At 44.5% G+C, this 20,581-nt stretch overlaps 1 long non-coding RNA gene across 1 annotated transcript in view; it reads right to left on the bottom strand.

The window, feature by feature from the left end:
* Window positions 1-5,050: 5,050 nt before the first annotated feature.
* The window catches only part of LOC128694745 (uncharacterized), a 73,026-nt gene continuing 57,495 nt past the window's right edge, over window positions 5,051-20,581 (bottom strand). The window contains exon 3 of the long non-coding RNA XR_008407893.2: window positions 5,051-6,512. This is a non-coding gene — a long non-coding RNA (uncharacterized lncRNA). The remainder of the gene's footprint in view (window positions 6,513-20,581) is intronic.

Raw genomic sequence — 20,581 nt, 5'->3', positions numbered from 1 at the left:
ACTGACAGTAAGAGAGACGAACTTTCGGCAACATCCCGAAATACTGAAATAGGGCATTTGCCCTATGTTCTTGGGGCCTTAAAGCTGAAGTAACCTGCTCTATTCAGTTAGATTAAAAGAAAAAATAAACAGTTTTATACACTTCTAAATCTTGAAAAGGTTGAAGGCTCTTCTCCACTGGTACTTTCAGGAGGCCAATGTTATTGTCTGGATCTCTGTGAGGGTATTTTTCTTTTTAGAGTTCATACAGTAGTTGGGTCTGTAGGGGCTATGGTATTCTCACTAATAATAATCGTTAATGCTCTTGTAATATTCTCCATTTCTGTTTTCTTGCTTGTTAGTAGTTTAATTTTAGAGGATTAAGTTTTGACTTCTCCAGCAGATGTTTTTCGCAAATCGGGTAAAACAGAGGAAACTCGTTTAATGAATAAAAATGCACAATACCGTGACTGGAACAATACACAAATAATCCGCACACAGAAGACAAACTTACCAGGGAGTTATTTGTAAACGAAACCCCTTGTGGGAGTTTTGTCTGTATCTCACTACGTAACATCTGATATCAAATTATACACATCTGTTTTAATATAATCTTGGCTCCACCTCGCTCGTAGCCCTCAATGAACTTGCAGTTACTATCATAGGCGGCCTTAGTAAGCCAGTTCTCCTAAATTTCCTTGAATAATTATAATTGTTTATTAAAGCTCAAATTAGCATGGACTGTAATTTCAGTTAACATATCAGTGTTCTCAAAATCGGTTATAAGTTGCTTACTCAAAATGATTCATCACTTGTCGTTGAGTAGCCTTGCTTACCAAGCAGCTAATCAACCAGCGAGACTTGACACTAAGATACGGGACATATCTGATCCTGCTAGAGAAATGTTACTGTTGTTACTGACTGCTAGATGTTTGGTAACTGGGTGGAATCCTGCTGACCGCTTGCTACTGCTGTTTGGTCACACTCGGCCACGCTCAACTATGAAAGACTTTCATTGTCCATAATCCTTTGTCTGGTGCTGATCAACCCCGCAGCTACTAATGATTGCTGTCAGCAGTAGCTGCGGACGGTCGCTGCTGCTGTCTGAGTGGTGTTCCACCCCCACACAATGCTGCATTGCAGTGACATCTGCTTATACCCGAAACTCCTGCTCACTGAATACTTCTCCATTGACAGCCTGATAGCTATTCCTGCTCGGGTGTCACTGCTATTGCTGCCTGGCTAGTCCTACTTGCCGTAGTACTTGATAAGCGTTTGCTATGACGTTCATGAACTGGTTGTTACTGCTGCCCCCACACTTCCTTGTGGTCTATATAACTTCTCTAACTTCACATTATACATTTTACATTAACAACTTCAATACTACTGAAAAAGTTTTTGCTACTATAACTGCTAATTACTATTACTATTTTTACTATTCTATTGGTGTAGTTATTTCTACTAATACTACCACTACTCTCGTGTTTATGCACTCGTTGAAATCTCCTCTCCCCCTCTACCTATCTCCCATCTGGAGTCATCTGTTGTCCAACATTTTCATTTGATCAACTCCTCCCTCTCCCTCTCTCCTTCTCTCCCTCTCTCTCTCCCTCTCTCCCCCTCTCTCCCCCTCTCTCCCCCCTCTCTCCCCTCTCTCTCTCTCCCTCTCTCTCTCTCTCCCTCTCTCCCTCCCTCTCTCCCTCTCTCTCCCTCTCCCTCTCCTCTCCCTCCCCTCCCTCTCCTCCCTCCTCCCTCCCCTCCCTCCCTCCCTCCTCCCTCCTCCTCCCCTCCCCTCCCTCCCTCCCTCCCTCTCTCCCTCTCTCTTTCTTTTTACACAGGGTTTGACAAGGTTAGGTTAAGGATCCCTAGCTTTGACAAGCTATTTACAGGTTAAGGATTCCTAACTTTATTGACAAGCTAAGAGCTGTTACCTACATCAGCTTATTTGAAAGCATTTTTATTGTTATGAGACATACAAGTAGGGAACAGGATGAAGTTGGAGCCATCTGTGGGCCAGCATTTTCATTTGATCAACTGACTATCTCGTTGACATCATTATGCTGTACGAATGTGTTCCATACTCGAGTCATCCTGGGTATATAAGATCTCAGATGGAGTGATGTTCTGGAGAAGGGTACAGCCAGAGTGAAGTTGCTGCTTTCTGCCCGTCTTGTGGCATAAAAGCTTGTTTCACGCTGTCCTCGAAGTGGATCCAACTGTGATATTTTGACAATATTGGTCTTGTACATAACAGTAAGGCCACCCACATCCCTCCTGTGTTGAAGGCTCTGCTGAAATGACAGATCTATCCAGGATGGGTCCAGGCGAGAGATGAGACGTCTTGCTCTATTCTCTACTCTGTCAAGCAGTCGCAGATGAGAGGGGGGGGGGCAGGCAAGCCAAGAAAGTGGAGCATACTCAAGGTGTGAGCGTACTTGTGTCTCGTACAGAATTTTACAACCCCTGCTGTCAAGCAGATGCGAGATACAGCGAAGTGCTGTAAGCTTCCTGGCTGCCTTGTTTGCAAGATTTACAACATGGTTCTTCATGGTTAGTTTGGAGTCAAATTTCACCCCAAGGATATCAACTTCTTCTCCAGGTGCCAACACCCTCCCATTCATCCTTACTACTGCACCAGCATTACCATCATGGTGCCTAGAGACCATCATTTGCGTTTTCTCAGGTGCAAATGTTACTTGCCATCTATTTCCCCAAGCTGATATAGCTCTTAGCTGGTGATTGATGTAGCTTAGAGCAGCTGGCATTTCTTCTCTTGGATAAGTGAATGTCAGTGTACAGTCGTCTGCATATGCATGGGATTCTGGGATTCTCTCCTCTTCTTTCTCTCTCCCTCTCTCTCCTCCTTTCTCTCCTCTCTTTCTCTCCTCTCTTTCTCTCCTCTCTTTCTCTCCTTTCTTTCTCTCCTTTCTTTCTCTCCTCTCTTTCTCTCCTTTCTTTCTCGCTTTCTCTCCTTCCTTTCTCTCCTTCCTTTCTCTCCTTCCTTTCTCTCCTTCCTTCCTCTCCTTCCTTTCTCTCCTTCCTTCCTCTCCTTCCTTCCTCTCCTCCCTTTCTCTCCTTCCTTTCTCTCCTTCCTTTCTCTCCTTCCTTTCTCTCAAAACTTGTGTATCTTTATCGCTACGATAATCAGATATGTAGAAAGGATTCGAAACAATTTAACTTTTATTCTGAGTTAAAGTGAGGATAAATACCTTACTCTCACTTATCGTTTGGAAAACGAAATTAAATGTTAAATAATGTGAAGGATAGGAGGGAATAAATAAAGAGAAATAAGGTAAAATAAGGCTAGACTGGAATAAACTAAAGTACTGTCAAACAAGAGAGTTAAATTTATCGTTGAATATATCCTCTTCAACTTGTAGGTGAAAAATTAAGACTATTAACCCGTAAACGGTCCAAACGTATATATACGTTTTTTCAACATTTGAATGTAAAAAAAGTATTTTTTTTTTTTTACATTTGAAATTGTGTAAAAAAAACTTTGATCTACTTTTTTGTTATATTTGAAAATATGTAAAAAAAAAAACGTAGATCTACTTTTGGAGCACTACACATGTGAATGTAGATCTGCTTGGACCGTTTACGGGTTAAATATCACCACTCTTCCGTGTCAGTGCAAACACTGGGGGAGACAGATGCACTCCATGGAGGGGATGAGTTATCTGACCATTACCTGCAGATCGAGGTAAATCTCTCCCCAATGCAGTGGATAGAAACACTGGTGGTATAAACCTTGGTAATAAATACCGACAAGTTGGTTTAGAAAGACACGTAAGCAAACACTATAACATATTTATTAGAAAACGTTTCGGTCCTGGGACCTTGATCACTTCTAACATACAGAGGTAGAAAGACATTATATATATAGGCTATATATATAATGTCTTTCTACCTCTGTATGTTAGAAGTGATCAAGGTCCCAGGACCGAAACGTTTTCTAATAAATATGTTATAGTGTTTGCTTACGTGTCTTTCTAAACCAGAAACACTGGTGCCACAGTAACGTTCGTGATACACATGTCTCGTTGAGACTTGGAAAATTTCCGCAGGTCAATTGAATAACCTCGTGAAAGCACAGAAATTTTTCGTTAGAAATGGAGTACCTTGTGAATATAGAAAAGTTCTGGGTTTCAAATGGAGCGTTTCATCGAGGCAAAAAAAAAAATGTCAGATGGAGTACCTCGTGAAGATATAGAAAAAAAATATGATACAAATGGAACATTTTTGATGCTCATGATAGGGTCCTGTGACATTGTTGGTATATATGATTATAAATGTCATTGATGTTTGTAGTTTTGTTGTTACTGGATTGTTGCAATGTTGCTAATGATGAAATTTTATATGATAGAAATGTTAATTTTGCATCTAAAATTATTAGAATGGTTGGATGTGAGTGGGACTTGCAAACAAGTTAACAGGGTTATTAAGGCTTATTCCTTGTGTAGCACTTAAATGGGTCGGGCAAATATTTTTGTTAGTGGGTTTGGGTTTGAGAAGGACTTGCCTGGTATGGGCCAGTAGACCTGCTGCAATGTTTTTCCATTCTTATGTTCTTATAAGAACATAAGAATGGAGGAACACTGCAGAAGGCCTACTGGCCCACACAAGGCAAGTCATTATCAAAACCACCCCTACCCAAAGCTACCCAAGAATTTACTCCCGTACCCACGACACCAATCAAACCCAGCCCCTCCCATCAAGCCCCTCCCATCAAACCCACACGTTATGTATATAACGTTAATAGCATTTTGAAAACGCATTTAGGAGGATGAATTAATGCAGTTTATAAAGAATGTAATTCAGGTTAAGCTTTAGATGCAGAAACGAGAGGAAATTTATTTATGGCAGAATATTTGAAATAAATTAATAAAAAGGAATTTGTAATGGGGACTTTTGACAGTATTTTGAGAGAAAGACGCAAATCTATTTTAGATACAGGAAGGAATAATGTAATATATACCTCTTGTAATATGTGAGGGCGATGTGGGTGGAATAGGAGGGCGGGGGGGGGGGAAATAAATGAGTGGGGAGGTTAAAAGAGAAGAATGTCAAGATTAAACCCGATTAAGAGATGTTAAAGAGGGTAATTTACATGATTATTCTGAAATATGGGTTTTTAACTAATTTTGTTATTTTACAAGTATACGATTAATGAATGCAAGATTAAGAATACAACAGAATAATGGTTTTTATTCTCTCCCACATCCGTAAAAAACATCAGCCATAATACATTATACAACCTCTACATAGGTTTAATTTTAATGTATTTGCTGTGGCTTCCTCCTCCTCTTTGCAGCATTGCAAGCTCCTGATGTGTTGATTGCACCACGAAAGGCCTAGGGCTATCATTCAATTTAACCCCCCCCCCCGTCTCCGTAGTTGTTATGCAGTAAAATTTATGTTAAATTATCAAGTTTACATTTTAACGTCATCGGAGCTTTGCATTGCCGCCAAAGCTAAATATTGACTGATACAAGTGTTTTTTCTATCATGTTAAGCGGGTTGTCTCCTCTTATGCAGGTTCTCTTCTAGTATGTGGGTTCTCTTCAGACTCTCTCCTACTATGTGGGCTCTTTCCTATTATTCAGGTTCTCTCTGAATTTAGACAAGCCGAGCACATCAACAAGGTTTGTAAATCAAAATTATCCTTCCAGTCCAGTGACAGCTTTGATCCCTCGCTGGATTTGTATTATAACCGAGTTTTTGTCGTGTTTCACTGAAAGGAGAGTACACAGAGGCGGGAGGGAGAGTACACAGAGGCGGGAGGGAGAGTATACAAAGGCGGGAGGGAGCATACACAGAGGCGGGAGGGAGAGTGTTACAGAGGCGGGAGGGAGAGTAAACAGGGGCAGGGAGAGTATTCCAGGGCAGGTGGGAGGGGAGCGGGAGATAATTCTTTCCAGCACTATCTTCCAACCTTCTACCTTATCCATTCCTTTCTCTCTCCACCTTTTCATCTCGTCATCCTTTCATACCTCTACCCACTCCTTCCTCCAAATATTTATTTCCTTCCTCCCTCCCTCCCTCTCTTTCTTCCATACCTAAAAATATTCGTCTCTCCACCCGTCCATTCATCTCTTATGCACCTCTCCACCCCTTCACTGCCCAAGAGGTCAGGGATCATGAAACAGGACCAGATGCTCAAACTCAACCACCACCACATAAATACCGACGTCTTCAATGCCCACGTAGCCACGTATACAGCAGAAATGCGTAGCTTTATGCCTTTAAAACCTACATGGACGCACATACATCTTCAAAATCGCATGCATATGCAACAAGGACCAAGAGCTGAAGCTTAACATTAGAAAGCACAAGAATAAACGCGGTAACTGTATCCCTAGCAAGGGACTGGAAGGGAGCGTTGAAACAGGAGTCATGTATGGTATGTGGGATAATGGAGAAGATAATCCCTTCAAAGGGGTACATCGTGAGGTGAGGTGCTCTTGATCCAAGGATTGTCCCTCCTCTTCCTCGGATCAAGCGTAATTACCTCCCATGCTCCAGGTGCTTTCCTGTAATAATAATAATAGTAATAATAATAATGACTAAATGTATTCCAAAGGCTGTAAGATCAGAGAAAGGTATCCCCATATTGCAGTAACCCAGCCCCCTCTACCGCAGTGCACGCCAGCAGGGTGCAGCAGAATTTTCTAATGCAGTTAAATATTAGTACTGAAGATATGAAGCAAATCAGATGAGACATTCGCAAGACATCACATGGAAACTAATACTAAACTGAAGAGGCATTCTCTTGTTATCTCAAACCAATTTACTAAAATACACAGACCCATTAAGTTTAAAGCTGCTCGGAAGTTTAAGTAAACTTGGCAACAGCAATAAGTGATGATCGAGAAATCCGTTGTCTCAAAGAGGCAGAAGGTTTTCCTATGCTATGGCAGTCTCTCATCTACGCCTTCAGGGAAGACCTCCCAGTATTTCTTATTCTCGAGTTGCTAAACGACCCCCCACCTCTGGGGTCCCAACTTCTGCAGCCTCCTCTGTGATCACCCCTTCCACAGTCACCCCTGTCTCTAATTCTTTTGCTGTCCTGGACTCAGAGGACCCTACCTCGACACCTCATTCTGTTCTCACCTCTTTCTCTTCTCACTCAAGTTTCTGTGCCTACAGGACCTCGTACACCAACACCTCCCCATCGCCCCTCTACTTCTCCGAAGTCCAAAAAAAAAACCATTGTTAAAATCTCCTTTAACCCCTCCGATTCTTCCACCTGCACATTTTTCCTTTCCAGTCTCTGTACCTGGTTCTTCACCTCTTACTGGCTCTGTTACGAGTGTGGAGGTTCATTCTCCTCGTACAGTATCTTCCTCCCCTGTCTCCTCCCAAGTTTCTTCCTCTTCTGTCCCCTCCCAGGTCGCTTCCTCTTCTGTCCCCTTCCAAGCTGCATCTCCAGTTCCCTCTACCTTTTCGTCCCCCCCTACTTTGGTACAGTCCATCGTCGCCCCGATCTTTACTCACCCTCCTTCTTCCATCTCCAATATCGTCCCACCTACAACGTCTTTGTCCTCTGAAACACTTGAAGCTGTCTCCAAATATATTGAGGAGACTAGACGATTGATGGACACCAATCCACCTCCAGTTCCTCCTCTTCACTATCCTCCGTGTGCACAGCTCCTTTCTTCTCAGCATCCCAATCCTTCCCTGCTTGAACGTTTTCTGCCTCCACTTGTGGATTTTTCTAACCCTTCTAGTCCATAGATACCTCTTCCTTCAGATTTCTGGTATCTTTTTTTTAGCAAATCATAGCTTATTTACAGTGAAATATCTACGACCTCAGAGGTAACTGGGGCGAGCTTCAGGTGTTGCTCTCTCAGTTTTCCCGTTTGCGTTTATTTACAAGAACCAAAATTATGCTCCGCTATAATCCATCCCATCTTGGGCTATGATTTATTATATTCATCAGATCCTTTTCCCAATGGAACCTTTAAAGTGCACTTCTCATACGCACCGGTATTCCATACCATCATCTCTTTGTTCATACTTCGCTGCATTACACTGCAGCCCCCACCCACTTGAATAAGTGGTAAACAATCTGTTCTTTGTATCTCTCTCCTTCTCGGGCATTATCTATCCCAGATGTTGCATTTCTGGTTTCTTCATTATCGCTACCACTTCTGTTACTTGGCCATTTTAATGCCCACCATTTCCTCAGGGGAGGGTCTCACTGTGATTCCCGTGGCATTCAGTTGGAGGCTTTTCTCGCTTTTCTCCCCCTCTATGTTTTAAATATGGGTATTCCCACCCATTTTGATCCTCGTACTCATTCTCTCTCTTGCATCGATCTCTCGGTTTGCTCTTCCTCAACTGTATTAGAATTCACCTAGTCTGTCCTCCCGGACTTGATTGACAGCAAAATTTTCCAACCACCTTTCCTTCTCCTTTGCATTCACCACCTCCTCGTAGCCCACTCTGGCAATTTGACCGAGCGAATTGGGACCTTTACTCGCTTCAAACTACTGTTAGTGAGGATCCTTCTTCGTCCTCCATTGATAAGCTTTTACACCTCTCCTCGACCTCAGTTTTAACCACAGCTTCACATTCTATACCCCAAACCTTGTGCAGGCATTCTCAGAATTGTATGCCTTTGTGGTCTCCTGCTAGTGCTCGGGCAGTATGTTTGAGAAGCGCTGCGTGGGGCAGGTATCGGTACAATAGACCCACAAAGAGACTCCTTGATTTTATGCAGAAGATAGCCATCACTCACAGTGTAGTACATGATTCTGAACACACTTGCTGGTGGGATTATGTTTCTATCGTCACTTCGGTTTCCTCTGTGAGTGCAGTCTGGAAAAAAGTACAGAAACTGAGTAGCAAATACTCTCCAGACCCGGCTCCTGTTCTTCCGGTTGCCAGTGTCGCTATAGCAAACCCTCTTGACGTTGCCACCAAAATTGGTAATCATCTTGTCTGTATCTCTCAGGGGCTCCATCTATGCCCCTCATTTCTTTCCTCCAAGTCTCCCAGAGAGATAGAGCCCTTAAACTTTTCTTCTATCAGAGAAGAATCTTATAATATGCCTTTTACACTTCTGAAACTAGAGGTAACACTCTCCACTTGCCGGTCATCTGCAGCTGAGCCTGACAGCATTCATATTCATATGCCACAGCATTTACATCAGTCAGCCCTTGCTGCTCAATTACGACTCTTTAATCTTATTTGGTCACAAGGAGTTCTTCCTCACCTGTGGAAATCTGTCATTGTTCTCCTTTTCCGCAAACCGAGTACTACGGGACATGATGCCTCCCACTATCGTCCCATTCCTCTTACCAGTGCAGTTTGCAAAGTGATGAAACGTCTGGTAAATAGACGTTTAAAGTGGTATTAGAGACACACAATAGCCTCTCCACTAGTCAATATGGCTTTTGTAAGGGCCGTTCTACCATTGACCCCTTACTACTTTTGGATAACCACAATAACCGCTCAGTTATCGCAATCTTTTTTGACCTTGAGAAAGCATATGACAACTTGGAGGTATATCTTGGCCTAGGCCCACTCCTTAGGCCTCTGAGGCAATATACTATTTATCCTTAAGAACTTCTTAACCGAGAGACATTTCCATGTTCGGGTTAATAATATGTTTTCCCTGGACTTTGTCCAAGCTGAAGGCGTCCCCCAGGGATGTGTTCTGAGCACAACACTTTCTCCTTACTATAAATGATCTGGCCTCTATTCTTCCATCCAATATTTGGTCATCACTGTTGACGACTATGCTATAGCTTTTGCAGGTACTGACTGTCACCTCATTGCAGTTTCTCTCCAGCACCCGATCAACCATTTTTTCCCATTAGGCCACTATTCATGGGTTTAAATTTTCTAGTACTAAAACTCACCAAATTACTTTCATTAAACGTTCTGTCGTCTCTGATCGTCCATTGTACCTGTATGGCTCACGTATCCCAGAACGTGATATGGTCAGGCTTCTCGGCCTTCTGTTTGACCGTAGGTTATCCTGGAAACTTCACCTTACCTCTCTGAAGGCAACTTGTCATAGCCGGCTGAACCTCTTCATAACCCTCGCTCATCTTTCATGGGTGGCTGATTTTAGAACTCCCCTTCAACTACATTCAGCCCTAATTTTATCGAAACTATTATGGCGACCAGATATATTCAGTGGCCTCTCCTGCAACTCTTTCTAGCCTTAATCCCATCCATCACCAGGGATTACGTTGATGCCTTGGTGCTTTTCAATCTTCACTGGTTGAGAGCGTCTATGCAGAGGCGAATATAACATCCTTCTTTGTCTGTCGCCCCTGTTCACTCCATCCCTTTTCTCTTCACGTACATTCGTTCATGTCTTCTCTTCAGTTACCACCTTTCTATGTTCATGTAGCACTTCACTTTTCCCTACCTCCTTGAGAAGTTCCGACAGTTCATGTCTGTTTTACCCCATTGCCATGTGCGAAAGCCTAACTGCCGGTGGCTTCTCACTCTCATTTTCTTAACCATTTCCGATCTCATTCTCATGCCATCGCAGTTTACATCGATGGTTCCAAGTCTCGTGACGGTGTCAGATTTGAAGCAGTGTTTCCAGACAGCATCATGCGAGGGCGTTTATCACCATCGGCTAGGATTTTTGAGACTGAATTATATGCTATTCTCGTAGCACTTATCCGTATTGCATCTATGCCTGTGTCATCATTTGTGGTAGCTTCAGACTCCCTTAGTGCTTTACAGGCTATATGAAAACTTGATACACCTCATCCCCTGGGTCTTCGTATCCAACTTTGGTTATGTCATATCTATAGCAACCACAAAGATATTGTTTTTTGTTAGGTCCCTGGTCATGTTGACGTACAGGGCAATGAACAGGCAAACTCTGCTGCGCGGTCAGCAGAGTTGAGAAATGGCATTACCAGTTAAGCTTAATTTTAAATTTAAATATAGGGAACACTTAGCTGATAAAAGACAGCAAATCGTCTACACAGCCGCCCCTGCAGACGAGGTCTTGAATTGTTGTCATGATCATCTCTCAACGGGCTGGAATAGATCATATTATGTAAACAATAATTTACCCCTAGGGGGTGTTATGTCAGCATATTTCATTCACTGATGGTTGACAAACTTACTTGTGTGGACTCAAAAGTCCGCACCTTACTGCCGACTATAGGTTGATTACAAACTCCTTGTGACTCAAGAACTGCGCAGTCCCCCGTACTACAAGAAATTCGTAACCTACCTTGCTCTTGTAGCGTGAGCTATGGTGTTCTTCACACCTTCGACAGGTATCGGTGACGATAGAAGCTGAAATCTCCTTGGATGTCCACGTCTTCCATAGTCTAGGGATACGCACACTGGTACACTATGTTCCACAAGATTTGTCTTTATTTTTCACAATCTTATCACTAAAGAAGCTGATCACACTTCTCTGTAAGTGTTTATTGTGTTTTGTGAGACACTTTGTTCACACTAACGCACAGATCGTTCTTTGTTGGTTATCCTGGCGTCAGTGTCACTCTCAGTAGAGTCAAAAGTAATCTGAAGACGCCACAGCGCCCCACGCCGTTACTGCCCCCAGTACAAAGGAAAAGCTGACATAGTACCTTTGCTTCCTTGCCGCTTCCTCCATGAGGCAAAGCAGAATGTTTAAATCTTGCTGTCTTAAGCATAGACAACAATGTCCACTATCTTTACTATGGTAATAAAGTGGGAGCAGGATTTTCCTTAATTGTCCTGCTAAGGTAAGAGATGTACTGTCTCTTATTAAAATACACTCTGCAACACTGGACTGCAAGGAGCGGCGGTCGCTTGACCACAGGTCGTATGCTGGTACTGCATCTGGGATCAATTACTCACTGTAGCAGAAAACAAGATATTTGCCCCTTCTGAGAGGGCTGGGCCCCTCAGGGCTGAGAGGGCTGGGCCCCTCAGGGCTGAAGGGGCTGAAGGGGGCTGATACCCCCTTCCTGGAGAAAATTTCTCCACAACCTCCCAGTTTCATATAGAGGTGTTCCATTCACAGACTATTTTGTTGTAATTGCTACCCACCTTCGCACCCACTGGCAACAACGTTAGCCTGATCTGCTACATAAATTACATTCTATTAAACCAAGTATAGGTTTTTGGCCGTCTTCATGTCATCAGTGTCGAGGTTGGGAGACTACGCTTTCCTGTCTTTGCATCGACCACATTCTTCTTACTCATGAGTATCTCATGGAGAGGTGCTCTGTCCCACTCCGTGAGAATTGTCAGGTTCCTGGTAATGTTAGCCATATTCCGTTGGACTATCCATTCTGTCAACAAGCACGCAGAATTTACCTCCAACGTTGTCACTGCTCTACTGCCCTTACTTTACCTTCCCTTCTTGCTGATAGACCCTCCTTTAACCCAGACTCTCTCACTGGCTTTGACAGCAACTGATTTACTGCACAAACTCTGTTGATGATGCCTCTAGCACTCCTCACAGCCCTTGCTACCTAGATACCCTCTACCCCTGCACTATCCACTGCCCCATTGCACTCCATGACCTAATAATCATCCCTCCCTCTTGTTACCCAATACCAGTGCACTCTTCCCTGCCCTGCTGTATGACTCATGTAGGTTTAGCGCTTCTTTATTATCATAACATCTTTTCCACATTTTTTTCCCATTTTTCACGTTATCCTTCTCGATATTTAAAATTCTTGTTTAAATCTGCTTTCCAATTCACAAAAAAAACACGAATGCAGTATAATGCGATCCTTTAATAATGTTTCGCTTACACAATGGCCTTTATAAAGTCAAATAGGCTTGCAGCCTAATAAAACCGACTACCGTTTACCTCCATCCAAATAGGCTTGCAGCCTAATAAAACCGACTACCGTTTACCTCCATCCAGATTTCCTGTACATAATCTGTATTTAAAATTCGATACAGTTTGTTACTGACATCTCGGTGGGTCTTTATTTTATGTGATGGGCGTCAACTGCTCTGTAACTGTATTTGTGCAACAAATTATGTTACGTTGAGGGAAAGTGATGCACAATATCACTTTCTTCCGTATATAACTTTCCTCCTCCTGGGTGTCACTCTCCTGGGTGTCACTCTCCTGGGTGTCACTCCCCTGGGTGTCACTCTCCTGGGTGTCACTCTCCTGGGTGTCACTCTCCTGGGTGTCACTCCCCTGGGTGTCACTCTCCTGGGTGTCACTCCCCTGGGTGTCACTCCCCTGGGCGTCACTCCCCTGGGTGTCACTCTCCTGGGTGTCACTCTCCTGGGTGTCACTCTCCTGGGTGTCACTCTCCTGGGTGTCACTCTCCTGGGTGTCACTCTCCTGGGTGTCACTCCCCTGGGTGTCACTCCCCTGGGTGTCACTCCCCTGGGTGTCACTCTCCTGGGTGTCACTCCCCTGGGTGTCACTCCCCTGGGTGTCACTCTCCTGGGTGTCACTCTCCTGGGTGTCACTCCCCTGGGTGTCACTCCCCTGGGTGTCACTCCCCTGGGTGTCACTCCCCTGGGTGTCACTCCCCTGGGTGTCACTCTCCTGGGTGTCACTCCCCTGGGTGTCACTCCCCTGGGTGTCACTCCCCTGGGTGTCACTCCCCTGGGTGTCACTCTCCTGGGTGTCACTCTCCTGGGTGTCACTCTCCTGGGTGTCACTCTCCTGGGTGTCACTCTCCTGGGTGTCACTCTCCTGGGTGTCACTCTCCTGGGTGTCACTCTCCTGGGTGTCACTCCCCTGGGTGTCACTCTCCTGGGTGTCACTCCCCTGGGTGTCACTCCCCTGGGTGTCACTCCCCTGGGTGTCACTCCCCTGGGTGTCACTCCCCTGGGTGTCACTCCCCCGGGTGTCACTCCCCCGGGTGTCACTCCCCCGGGTGTCACTCCCCCGGGTGTCACTCCCCCGGGTGCCACTCCCCCGGGTGTCACTCCCCCGGGTGCCACTCCCCCGGGTGCCACTCCCCCGGGTGTCACTCCCCCGGGTGTCACTCTCCTGGGTGTCACCTCACTGGGTGTCACCTCACTGGGTGTCACCTCACTGGGTGTCACCTCACTGGGTGTCACTCCCCTGGGTGTCACCTCACTGGGTGTCACCTCACTGGGTGTCACCTCACTGGGTGTCACATCACTGGGTGTCACCTCACTGGGTGTCACTTTCCTCTCGTGAATGACATTGTGGCAGGTGCGTGTTGCCCTTCAGCGAGCATCACAATATTGCAAGGACAATAGAGCTCCATTTCCTTATCAAGTGCATGACAGAATGACCTGAATAGACCGGTCTGACTACAGCGCCAGCCTGAACCACCCAGATTATTTCGGCTCGCGAATCGTCACTGAAAGCTTATTTTGGCGCGCGAATAGTGCGATTATATGGCGCACTAGTAATTCGACTAATTTTTATTTGTAGACAAGTAACGAGTCGATTATTTTGGCGAGCTAATAGTTCGGGTATTTTAGACCGCGAATAATGTAAAGATTTTAGTGAGCGAATAAACATTTTGGCGCGCGAATATTGTGAGAGGTAAGTTTGGCGCACAAATAGTGTGAAGATGATTTTGACGAGCGGAAGGTGAAGATTTTATAGGAGAATAGTGTGGGCAAGTTTCTTGGAATAGAGTAGATATTTTTGACTTGGGAATAGTTTCCATTATTTTGGAGAGAAAATATAAGTTAAATAAACCAAGAGAATGGAAGTGGATAGTGTATCCCAGTTCCAATACCTTGGTGAGTGTATCCAGGTTCCAATACCTTGGTGAGTGTATCCAGCTTCCAATACCTTGGTGAGTGTATCCAGGTTCCAATACCTTGGTGAGTGTATCCAGCTTCCAATACCTTGGTGAGTGTATCCAGCTTCCAATACCTTGGTGAGTGTATCCAGCTTCCAATACCTTGGTGAGTGTATCCAGCTTCCAATACCTTGGTGAGTGTATCCAGCTTCCAATACCTTGGTGAGTGCATCCAGCTTCCAATACCTTGGTGAGTGCATCCAGCTTCCAATACCTTGGTGAGTATCCAGCTTCCAATACCTTGGTGAGTGTATCCAGCTTCCAATACCTTGGTGAGTGTATCCAGCTTCCAATACCTTGGTGAGTGTATCCAGCTTCCAATACCTTGGTGAGTGTATCCAGCTTCCAATACCTTGGTGAGTGTATCCAGCTTCCAATACATTGGTGAGTGTATCCAGCTTCCAATACATTGGTGAGTGTATCCAGCTTCCAATACCTTGGTGAGTGTATCCAGCTTCCAATACCTTGGTGAGTGCATCCAGCTTCCAATACCTTGGTGAGTGCATCCAGCTTCCAATACCTTGGTGAGTGTATCCAGCTTCCAATACCTTGGTGAGTGTATCCAGCTTCCAATACCTTGGTGAGTGTATCCAGCTTCCAATACCTTGGTGAGTGTATCCAGCTTCCAATACCTTGGTGAGTGTATCCAGCTTCCAATACCTTGGTGAGTGTATCCAGCTTCCAATACCTTGGTGAGTGTATCCAGCTTCCAATACCTTGGTGAGTGTATCCAGCTTCCAATACCTTGGTGAGTGTATCCAGCTTCCAATACCTTGGTGAGTGTATCCAGCTTCCAATACCTTGGTGAGTGTATCCAGCTTCCAATACCTTGGTGAGTGTATCCAGCTTCCAATACCTTGGTGAGTGTATCCAGCTTCCAATACCTTGGTGAGTGTATCCAGCTTCCAATACCTTGGTGAGTGTATCCAGCTTCCAATACCTTGGTGAGTGTATCCAGCTTCCAATACCTTGGTGAGTGCATCCATCTTCCAATACCTTGGTGAGTGCATCCAGCTTCCAATACCTTGGTGAGTGCATCCAGCTTCCAATACCTTGGTGAGTGTATCCAGCTTCCAATACCTTGGTGAGTGTATCCAGCTTCCAATACCTTGGTGAGTGTATCCAGCTTCCAATACCTTGGTGAGTGTATCCAGCTTCCAATACCTTGGTGAGTGTATCCAGCTTCCAATACCTTGGTGAGTGTATCCAGCTTCCAATACCTTGGTGAGTGTATCCAGCTTCCAATACCTTGGTGAGTGTATCCAGCTTCCAATACCTTGGTGAGTGTATCCAGCTTCCAATACCTTGGTGAGTGTATCCAGCTTCCAATACCTTGGTGAGTGTATCCAGCTTCCAATACCTTGGTGAGTGTATCCAGCTTCCAATACCTTGGTGAGTGTATCCAGCTTCCAATACCTTGGTGAGTGTATCCAGGTTCCAATACCTTGGTGAGTGTATCCAGGTTCCAATACCTGGGTGAGTGTATCCAGGTTCTAATACCTGGGTGAGTGTATCCAGGTTCTAATACCTGGGTGAGTGTATCCAGGTTCCAATACCTTGGTGAGTGTATCCAGCTTCCAATACCTTGGTGAGTGTATCCAGGTTCCAATACCTTGGTGAGTGTATCCAGCTTCCTATACCTTGGTGAGTGTATCCAGGTTCCAATACCTTGGTGAGTGTATCCAGGTTCCAATACCTTGGTGAGTGTATCCAGGTTCCAATACCTTGGTGAGTGTATCCAGGTTCCAATACCTTGGCGAGTGTATCCAGGTTCCAATACCTTGGTGAGTGTATCCAGGTTCCAATACCTTGGTGAGTGTATCCAGGTTCCAATACCTTGGTGAGTGTATCCAGGTTCCAATACCTTGGTGTGTGTATCCAGGTTCCAATACCTTGGTGAGTGTATCCAGGTTCCAATACCTTGGTGAGTGTATCCAGGTTCCAATACCTTGGTGAGTGTATCCAGGTTCCAATACCTTGGTGAGTGTATCCAGGTTCCAATATCTTGGTGAGTGTATCCAGGTTCCAATATCTTGGTGAGTGTATCCAGGTTCCAATACCTTTGTTGAGTGTATCCAGCTTCCAATACCTTGGTGAGTGTATCCAGGTTCTAATACCTGGGTGAGTGTATCCAGGTTCTAATACCTGGGCGAGTGTATCCAGGTTCCAATACCTGGGTGAGTGTATCCAGGTTCCAATACCTTGGTGAGTGTATCCAGGTTCCAATACCTTGGTGAGTGTGTCCAGGTTCCAATACCTTGGTGAATGTATCCAGGTTCCAATACCTTGGTGAGTGTATCCAGGTTCCTATACCTTGGTGAGTGTATCCAGCTTCCTATACCTTGGTGAGTGTATCCAGCTTCCTATACCTTGGTGAGTGTATCCAGCTTCCTATACCTTGGTGAGTGTATCCAGCTTCCTATACCTTGGTGAGTGTATCCAGCTTCCTATACCTTGGCGAGTGTATCCAGCTTCCAATACCTTGGTGAGTGTATCCAGCTTCCAATACCTTGGTGAGTGTATCCAGCTTCCAATACCTTGGTGAGTGTATCCAGGTTCCAATACCTTGGCGAGTGTACCCAGGTTCCAATACCATGGTGAGTGTATCCAGGTTCCAATACCTTGGTGAGTGTATCCAGGTTTCTATACCTTGGTGAGTGTATCCAGGTTCCTATACCTTGGTGAGTGTATCCAGGTTCCTATACCTTGGCGAGTGTATCCAGGTTCCTATACCTTGGTGAGTGTATCCAGGTTCCAATACCTTGGTGAGTGTATCCAGGTTCCTATACCTTGGTGAGTGTATCCAGGTTCCTATACCTTGGTGAGTGTATCCAGGTTCCTATACCTTGGTGAGTGTATCCAGGTTCCTATACCTTGGTGAGTGTATCCAGGTTCCTATACCTTGGTGAGTGTATCCAGGTTCCTATACCTTGGTGAGTGTATCCAGGTTCCTATACCTTGGTGAGTGTATCCAGGTTCCTATACCTTGGTGAGTGTATCCAGGTTCCTATACCTTGGTGAGTGTATCCAGGTTCCTATACCTTGGTGAGTGTATCCAGGTTCCTATACCTTGGTGAGTGTATCCAGGTTCCAATACCTTGGTGAGTGTATCCAGGTTCCTATACCTTGGTGAGTGTATCCAGGTTCCAATACCTTGGTGAGTGTATCCTGGTTCCTATACCTTGGTTTGTGTATCCAGGTTCCTATACATTGGTGAGTGTATCCAGGTTCCTATACCTTGGTGAGTGTATCCAGGTTCCTATACCTTGGTGAGTGTATCCAGGTTCCAGTACCTTGGCGAGTGTATCCAGGTTCCTATACCTTGGTGAGTGTATCCAGGTTCCTATACCTTGGTGAGTGTATCCAGGTTCCAATACCTTGGTGAGCGTATCCTGGTTCCTATACCTTGGTGAGTGTATCCAGGTTCCTATACCTTGGTGAGTGTATCCAGGTTCCTATACCTTGGTGAGTGTATCCAGGTTCCTATACCTTGGTGAGTGTATCCAGGTTCCAGTACCTTGGTGAGTGTATCCAGGCTCCTATACCTTGGTGAGTGTATCCAGGTTCCTATACCTTGGTGAGTGTATCCAGGTTCCAGTACCTTGGTGAGTGTATCCAGGTTCCTATACCTTGGTGAGTGTATCCAGGTTCCTATACCTTGGTGAGAGAACCGTGTATCAATCATTTTTAAAACCAATATGTGATGATCATCTTAGTAGGTAAGTGTGTAAGCAGCATTTGTGCGAGTTCATTGTTGATAATCATTTTAGCAAGTATCTGGTGGGAATTATTTTAGCAGGTGCTGTGGAAGGATTACTTTAAAGAGTGCATGACAGTTTTTCTTACAAGAAAATTAATTTTGGCGATGACACGAACAAAAGAAATCTAGTGCACAGTAACAAATACATTGGCGAGTGCACGAGATGAGAAAAATAAGGAAAAATATTTTGGCGAGTGCCTAAGTTACACATCGCTTCTCGTCAGAGCAGAAGTCAAGACTCCCGGCCTGATGGAATCCACTCTGTCGATCGTAACATATTAAAAAAAATATATATAAATGATTATAAATCATTATTAACGCAGGGAACGAAGTATTCAACTCTCTCAATCTGGAACCTAACCCGCCGTATTAGCGAGGTATGCCTGTATAGGAATCACATTGTCTGGAACTTAATCTGCTGTATTAGCGAGGTACGCCTCTATAGGAATCGGTTTACAATAATTCTCAGTAATTAAAGTTTCATAACTTTTTTAACTTCTGGATGTTGTATCACTTGACGTGAAGGTTCTGTAAGTAGTGAGCGAAGACTATCGCAAAACTGAAAATTTTTCTCGATAAGCCACTCCATATCATTTTTTTAGTCAATGATGTATTTTTGCACTTTTTGCTTCTAAAAACTTTCATACTTTTCTTGCAGCATTGTCTTGGTCTTCGAAGAATATCTTAAATACTCGTTTGCAGAGTAAAATTTCATTGCTAGCACTTCCATATCAAGATCACTTTTGAAGATAATCCCCACTTCCCGTCTCCAAATTTGTTGTTTCTGTGTAGCTTCACTTTTCAAATTTAGTTCTGTGAAATTTCAGGATCAATTATGCCATATAACTTGACCCTTAGCGATAGTTCATTACAATCCCGATAGTGACAACCATTTCTTTCCCACCATGTTCCTTCAAATTCAGTCCCGATAAATAATAACCCGATGAGCAACAGTCGTCCATGTTTCTAAATATATTCTTCTACAGATGTAACAAAGTCTTCCCGGGACACCTATCCTAAATTTACCCCTAAGATATAGTATGTTTTACTTTTTATTTAATCTGAGAATTATTATAATCAAATAAAGCGCTAAACCGACAAGGGTCATGCATATTTCATCTGAGAAATTCTTGTTTAGCTACTAAGCATTGACGTGATTCTCTGGGCCTCTAAGCTTCCTGGCTGTCCTGATCATTCTTCAACAAGCATCAGTTATCTCTTCCTCACGGACCAACTTTAAGGTTTAAACGTCAGAGTTTGTAATTTATGGAGTCATTCAGTATTAATTTCTTTAAATTCTTTCAAAATCTATAGTTCAAATCTGTACACTGTTTTGGATCCCCCATCTGCACACTGCTCGTGCCGGCACTCACATCTGCACACTGCTCGTGCCGGCACTCACATCTGCACACTGCTCGTGCCGGCACTCACATCTGCACACTGCTCGTGCCGGCACTCACATCTGCACACTGCTCGTGCCGGCCCTCACATCTGCACACTGCTCGTGCCGGCACTCACATCTGCACACTGCTCGTGCCGGCACTCACATCTGCACACTGCTCTTGCCGGCACTCACATCTGCACACTGCTCGTGCCGGCACTCACATCTGCACACTGCTCGTGCCGGCACTCACATCTGCACACTGCTCGTGCCGGCACTCACATCTGCACACTGCTCGTGCCGGCACTCACATCTGCACACTGCTCGTGCCGGCACTCACATCTGCGCACTACTCGTGCCGGCACTCACATTCGCCCACTGCCTGTACTGGCCAGTATATAAGCACTAATCTTCCTGTCAGTGTTTCAGATTATACCAGACTACGGTGCTCATCACCTGCTCTTAGGCTTACGAGCTGATTTCCTCAGCTGCCACTATTTTCTGTGTATAGTTCTATTATGTCCATATATTGCACTGATAAAGCTACTGGATGGCGAAACGTTTAAATGTAAAGGTACCCAGATGTTGCACAATGCACATGTGTCTAATACATCATTTGTTTAGGGTGAGATGAGTTAAAGGGATCCTTGAAGGCACAGTCTGAACTAAAGTAAGAAATATTAACTTGTGTATAAATGGTAAGTACAACTTCAACACCAG

This window comes from Cherax quadricarinatus, chromosome 51 (assembly GCF_038502225.1).
Source record: "Cherax quadricarinatus isolate ZL_2023a chromosome 51, ASM3850222v1, whole genome shotgun sequence".
Taxonomy (NCBI): Eukaryota; Metazoa; Arthropoda; class Malacostraca; order Decapoda; family Parastacidae; genus Cherax; species Cherax quadricarinatus.
Note: the sequence above shows the minus strand (reverse complement) of the source record. Positions and strands in the feature narration are given on the sequence as shown.